Genomic DNA, 6,438 nt, shown 5'->3' on the forward strand with positions numbered 1-6,438 from the left:
GCAGGCTGGTGGTGGTGGTGGTGTAATGGTGTGGGGGATGTTTTCTTGGCACACTTTAGGCCCCTTAGTGCCAATTGGGCATCGTTTAAATGCCACGGCCTACCTGAGCATTGTTTCTGACCATGTCCATCCCTTTATGACCACCATGTACCCATCCTCTGATGGCTACTTCCAGCAGGATAATGCACCATGTCACAAAGGTCGAATCATTTCAAATTGGTTTCTTGAACATGACAATGAGTTCACTGTACTAAACTGGCCCCCACAGTCACCAGATCTCAACCCAATAGAGCATCTTTGGGATGTGGTGGAACGGGAGCTTCGTGCCCTGGATGTGCATCCCACAAATCTCCATCAACTGCAAGATGCTATCCTATCAATATGGGCCAACATTTCTAAAGAATGCTTTCAGCACCTTGTTGAATCAATGCCACGTAGAATTAAGGCAGTTCTGAAGGCGAAAGGGGGTCAAACACAGTATTAGTATGGTGTTCCTAATAATCCTTTAGGTGAGTGTATAGCACTATATAAACACAACTATTATTTTTAAAAAGGCTCTTCTTGTGAACGAAACTGAAACCGAAAGCGCAGCTATCAATAATAACTAACACACACAAGACAGAGACGATGTGTAGTGAAAACGGTGGTGAACAACACTATGAAGTGAGCCAGCCAGCCGAAATACGCAGTTTGAATGTTTATTACAAACACAGACACAGAGAGTCAAGCGAAGAGGCAAAAGAGGACAACCTGCGCTGACATCACGTTTTATAGAACAGGAAGTGGGAAGGGACCTGTTCTGAATGACGAGCGCAGGGGCCAATGGCAACTTTGATAGAGTGACGTTTCAATCGGGTTCCTACGGAAGTGCGCAGAAACCCCTCCCCCTTGGGCAGTGCTTCCTTTTTCAGATAACCGGGGTTGCATACGCAACCTATCGTTTCAGTAAATCCAAACCTTTCACATTAACCTTAACCATTTATCCTGTGATTAATGTGTACATATAAAACTCTCTCTCTCTTTCTCTAGATAATTTTATATACAAAATTGCAATTTGAAATTTGAATCTTTAGTCCACATCTCATGTATCATCACTGTAAGGGTTTGGGAATGGTTGGAAAGTACCTGCTCATTCCATTTGTAGAAACAATATTGTTAATTTGTTCTGGAAGAAAACCTTCAGAATTGTGCAAGTGTGTTTTACTGTTCTTACTGGTAAAAGTCAGTCTTTAAGTCATAGCCCTATTACTTGTTCAGCTGTGGAGATTTAATTACTTTACTGTACTGTACTGATAAATGCACTGTCCTCAAAAACTCCCTCAGTGGCACTGAGGACTCACTCTCTGAGAAAGCACCCTTCAGGGAGGTCCAGAAATGAACTAGCTCCACCCAAAACAAACCCTAATGTTTGTATGACTTGCAGGAGGGCCTAGTGGTTCCAGGAGTAGCACCTCAGGAGGCAGCACACAGTTGCTGGTAAAGGTAAAGTTAGGAGGGGTGTCCCAGCACAGACGCTGGTACAGTATCTTCACTTACACAGTCATAATTTATTTAATTTGTTCAAATGCATAGTTATTAAAGCTCTGTAGACATAATTATGTATAGGTCCTTCAGTTTTTATAATGAAAAATAAAAATATGTACATCTACAACATGCTGTTTGATAGGTCTGTCAGGCTTCGATGAGCACAAATAGATTGATGCTAATATGAAGAAATCCTTCTTTATGGAGGCTGTTCAATCAATGATTGAAATCTGATTTGCAAATTCAACACGCATCACAGGCAATGAAACGGCTGGAAGAACACACATATAGGTCCAGATCCATATATATAGGCTGGATGTGCTTGTTTGAATGTGAAATCACTATTATTGTGTACTTTTATGGTCTTTATGATACTGTGATGAACAATATCAGTGGCTATTATGACATTCTGTGGAAAGAGGTGGACATTGCAAAGATCAATGCAGAGCTTCTGGATTTTCAGAACAGATAATACACACGCCTGTTTTTAATGACAATATATTTCCAGTTCCATGCAAAGCAGCAGTAGAGAAATACTAACCAAACTGGAACATTCTCTTTGGATAAGTTAAACGGCAATGTAAAAACTAGCATCAAGTGCTCCATTTTGGAAAATAAAACCTTTTACCCTGAAATGTGTCTTAAGCTGTGAGCTGTGATGTGTTTTTGGAACTGATTTAACAAGCAAGATCAGGCTAAATTGAACTCATGCTGGAAGTCTAGATCCTAGATATCAGATTAAATTAAAATTATGCTTTATATAGCAATTATAAAATGTCATAATGACTAGAACTACAGGATTTGTCTAACCCATATGTGTTTTGTTGTTCAGATACAATGCTTATTTTAAGAAAGGGATCCACAACTGTGTTATCAAACTCCCCACGTCCACAGATATCATGGAGCAGTGACTCATAGTGCAGAACCCCTGGCTGTACCCGGAGGCTGTCTTTGTGGGTGGATACATTTCAAAGCAGCTCCCTCAGGTAACCTGCACAAGAAATGTGTTTCCAAATAGCATTTCTATAGTAATGGGATTCATGTGACATTTGGTACTTGCAAAGTTGGATTTAAAAATGCTTTTTAAATCATTTAGTGTGCCTTTTTTCTTTTTTTAATTATTGCTGTTAACTGCTGACACTGCAAATTAGATCACTCCCACCATTTACTGTGGCAGCCATTAAAACAGACAAGCTTGTAAATATAATCATATAAAGGTTTATTACAACCGCAAACAACAATTTTATAGATTATTTTGAATGGTTACAGTGAGTTGCATTTTAGCACATAAACTCCTAGAATAATTACCATTAGAAATAATATGTAAGGGCCCCTAGTTATGTAACTGTATTGCTAAAAAACAAGTTTTGTCATTCAAGCTTTTTATTTGTATTCAAGCCAAGTCTGTAGTGTTTAAAAAGCAATAACAGAAATAAAATACCTTTGTTCTGAACATTTGAGCATTCAATTTCAATTTCAAATTGATCTTACCAGTCTGAAGCCCATTGCTTTTGTATCCTAGCATTATAATTCATGTGGCACACTGTCAGAATCTTACTAAGTATGTTTTCCTTTCTTTTCCAGGAAGCTAAGCGTTTTCAGAATATAGACAAGTCCTGGGTTATAATCACGCAGCTGATGAAAACCCCAATGCTGTCCAGGGCTGCGTGGATGGTGAGACCATGGGGCACCTGCTACATCATCTGTGGGAACAGCTGGAGCTCTGCCAGAAATCTCTCACTGGGTAAATCAGCTTTCAAGACAGCAGAACATGCAGACAGAAGCTCAATAGCCAGCTGCATAAAACACCTTAAATATTGAATAATATTGACACTAAATATAACAGCTTTCCCCCTAATTAGCTATTGCCTTCAAGGTGTTAAGCTGCTTTGTGGAAACACCTTTGAGGAAAACTTTTAAGTTGTTTTAATATATGCAACTGACCCCAGTTGTTCTAGTTAGTAGAATCCCTTGATTTGTGTCTGACCCAGCTCTCCTGGAAATCCTTGGGGAAGCCAGTGACTCACACACAATACAGGTTCCTCACATGCAGACCGCAGAGACGCAGAGAAACCTCCCCTTGTCAGAATGGCTGTGCTTGGATATTAAACTTCTCACCCTATCAAAGGATATTATTACTGCGGTGGCTGACTTTAAATGCAGGCTGCCAGGCTGAAGAGCTCTCTGTCTCCTCCAGTTCAGACATGCTGTCATGTCCAGGATCCTGCATGTGATTATCTGTTTACAGTGCTCTTATTTATTACTGTTTTTTCTAATTTGATACACAGTAGTATAGACTGTATCTGAGGGATAATTTGCTGTACACTAAACTTACTTTGAAATACCTTGAAAGGTCTTATCAATCTTAGAAATGTAGCTGAGAATCTTCAGACGTCCATCAAAGATCTGAAACCACATTTTAATTAACACCATCCAGAATAAGAGCTATAAAATGATGTCACAAAGCCACGTCACAGATGACAGGAAGGTCAAAATACACATCAGATCAGTGACAGACTTTGAGTGGCTCAAGCAGAGCAGATTTTATTTCAAGGAAGATGTGGACCAAGTCATTGTGTCCATAACGGATGTAGACTTTGTGTATTAGAATGAGTTTCTTGGCTGGTTATCACACCACTAACAGACAGGCAAGGATTGCATAGCTTGTTGTTCATGCAGTAAATCTCTAAACATAATCTAGGAATAAACTCTCACCAGAGGAAAAACAGACCATCTGTGTTCACATTGTAATTAATTGATATATATTACTGTTATATGAGATACATTAGGAAGGATTCAGTATAGGCTGATTTATTGTACTGTCATTGACAATTCCTTTGGGTTATCTGGTTTTCTCCTTGATTTATAAATTTGAGAATTAAAACAGTATGGCATATAAAGGCCGCCTTTTCTCCGTCTGGTGCTCTAGACCACAATATTTCTAATTTCACATACAAGCCATGCTTGCTCAGTCAATGTGATTGGGCAGCCCAGTGGGTGAGTGAGGACTGAGCTGCTGAGCTGTTGTAGGTGGATGAGGATTAGCCCCTGTTCCTCAGCCTGGACTGATGGAAACTTCTCCACCATGTGGGGGAAAACACTGAAGGTGAAGAAGGGTAGGCCACTGCATCTGTGTCAGCAGAGTACAACACCTGCCATTGGGAATAATTTCCACTGTTTGTGTTTCTAATCGCTCAAGCTTAGTGTTTAATATGTAAATTCAGTTAAAGGGCTGTCAGATATTACCTTACCTACACCCAAATGCTGGAACCAGTGTTGCCTCCAATCGGGTTTGCTTTCTCTGGGGAGAATATCTGGTCTTAATGACCTCCTCATCACTCAGCTGGCAACCCATACTCAAGGTATCCTTCCCATCAGGCACTGCTTCCCAGTCACCACCTGTGTTCATGTCTTATTCTGTAATTAAAAATAGCTTGTGATCCTTGAATAATTTCCAGGTGATCCATGCAGGACTATTAGTAGAGAGGCCTGCTTTAATGACGCTATTATGACAGCAGCCTTATCTTCCCCTAAAATTACAGCCTGCATCCAAAATTATTTAGTTACTCACCAGCTGAAATAAAAAGCTGATGTATTCTTATCTATTTATAAAGTTGTATGGCAGCACTTGAGAACTTCAGGGGGTGTTATTTAAAATGTGTTTGAGGTTTGAGCTTTTGCACTGATAGGAGTCTAGGAAAAAATACATAAATCTGGACCTGATGCAGGGAACCACTGCCTTATACACCAAATATCTTGTATGTAATGTTTTTAGCTTAAGAGTGCAGTACACCCAATTATAAATGCCTTACTTTAGCCTTTCTGTGTTTCCTGGGTTCTTAGTTGTGTGGCTCAAACAGACTTAAGCCCAAACTGGAGCTGGACAGCAAAGACAAGCTGGAGTTGTTCCTCAGGAATCACGAGAACAAGATAGACCTGCCGCCTGTCCAGCCTGGCGAGACCATGTTCGAGTACCTCATCAACGAGAGCGGTGACCTCCCACTGCTGCTCCTGCTTCACATGTACATGTGTACATGTGTACATGTGTACATTGCAGTAAAACAGGTGACCCAACATTGGTGTCCCCAAAACCTTCCCATCCCATGACTCAATCTGTGCTGCAAGCTTTCATTCGTGCCAGGAAACCAAAATACAACAGCGCCACGCTCTGTTGATATAAATTCTTTCTCACCAGAAGTGGTGGCATAAGAATGCAACTTTGTGCTTCCTCAGAATGGAAGTAAGATTATATTTCTGGCCCTGTTCAAAATACTGGCAGTTATGAGCTATTGTGAAGTGTGGAAGTTACAGAACCAAAACATAAATGTATTTAAGGAATCACTTGGCATGAAAATAGTGCAGAACCTCATGAGAAAACATGTGACAAAATTCTATTACAAATATCCAAATAGAGGACAGTAGAGAACTACATTGAGAAGAGGATGGGCACCACCTACATGCCGCCTGGGGGCCAGAGAATTACTGTCTTTATTGATGACATTAACATGCCAGTGATCAATGAGTGAGGGGATCAGTTACAATAGCAGTCACACAGTCAGACCAACAGGAAACACTGACAGTCAGAAGTGAGACAGGTCAACCCCACAATGTATTATGCTGTAAAGCCCCAGACACATAGACACATACGTCAGTTTTCCAAAAGTGTCCTTGAGTTGCTAAACTAATAAAGAAAGCAAAGCATCAGTGTCAGTGTGATTGTGTTGTGAACTTTGAGTGCAACTCAGCTAAATTAATTGTGAATATAAACCAATTTGGAAAGGAGGCTACCAGAGAATATATCTCCCTCAGTATTTCTGTCCATAGCAGTAGTGTCTGGCTAGTGTTTTCAGATCACAAATTAGATGTCAGGAATGTACAGCCTGGATAAGCTGGGCGACTTCTACACCATTGTGG

The 6,438-nt window shown here is 40.3% G+C and overlaps 1 long non-coding RNA gene across 1 annotated transcript; it reads left to right on the top strand.

Moving 5' to 3' along the window:
• The first annotated feature begins 1,052 nt into the window (after positions 1-1,052).
• Positions 1,053-6,217, top strand: LOC136748917 (uncharacterized). Its single transcript, XR_010816663.1, has 3 exons — positions 1,053-2,510; positions 3,109-3,268; positions 5,368-6,217. It is a non-coding gene; the product is annotated as an uncharacterized LOC136748917 (long non-coding RNA).
• Positions 6,218-6,438: the final 221 nt, after the last annotated feature.

Source organism: Amia ocellicauda, chromosome 1 (genome assembly GCF_036373705.1).
Source record: "Amia ocellicauda isolate fAmiCal2 chromosome 1, fAmiCal2.hap1, whole genome shotgun sequence".
Taxonomy (NCBI): Eukaryota; Metazoa; Chordata; class Actinopteri; order Amiiformes; family Amiidae; genus Amia; species Amia ocellicauda.